The sequence below is a fragment of the Octopus bimaculoides genome, chromosome 5 (genome assembly GCF_001194135.2).
Source record: "Octopus bimaculoides isolate UCB-OBI-ISO-001 chromosome 5, ASM119413v2, whole genome shotgun sequence".
Taxonomy (NCBI): domain Eukaryota; kingdom Metazoa; phylum Mollusca; class Cephalopoda; order Octopoda; family Octopodidae; genus Octopus; species Octopus bimaculoides.
The window spans coordinates 104,552,720-104,553,050 of NC_068985.1; the positions used below are offsets into that span (position 1 = coordinate 104,552,720).

General features: G+C 37.8%; 1 protein-coding gene across 2 annotated transcripts in view; it reads left to right on the plus strand.

The window, feature by feature from the left end:
• The window catches only part of LOC106879729 (ankyrin repeat and SAM domain-containing protein 3), a 20,405-nt gene that overhangs the window by 9,972 nt on the left and 10,102 nt on the right, over nt 1–331 (plus strand). The gene's annotated exons all lie outside the window — the stretch shown is intronic.

The window sequence follows — 331 nt, forward strand, 5'->3', positions numbered from 1 at the left end:
GTGTGTTGTTAGTTCGTGTGTTGGCTGCAGTTTTTTAGGTGTAAGAGAATATACTCTCTATGCACCTGGTGTAAAAGATACCTCAAAGTAAAGCTTAGTCAACTCACATCAGGTCCTTTCTTGGAGTAATAGACATTGTTTCGTCATTGTTTTGACTTATCAATGTCGCATACCAAACAAATCCATTGCAAGACATATGACTGACAATGATTATATGCTAAATGGTTTAAACACCATCTGCTGGAATGTCCCAACGTTTCATGCCACAGAGAAAAAAATTCAAATATCTATATGTGTGTGTGTGTGTGTGTGTGTGTGTGTGTGTGTGTGT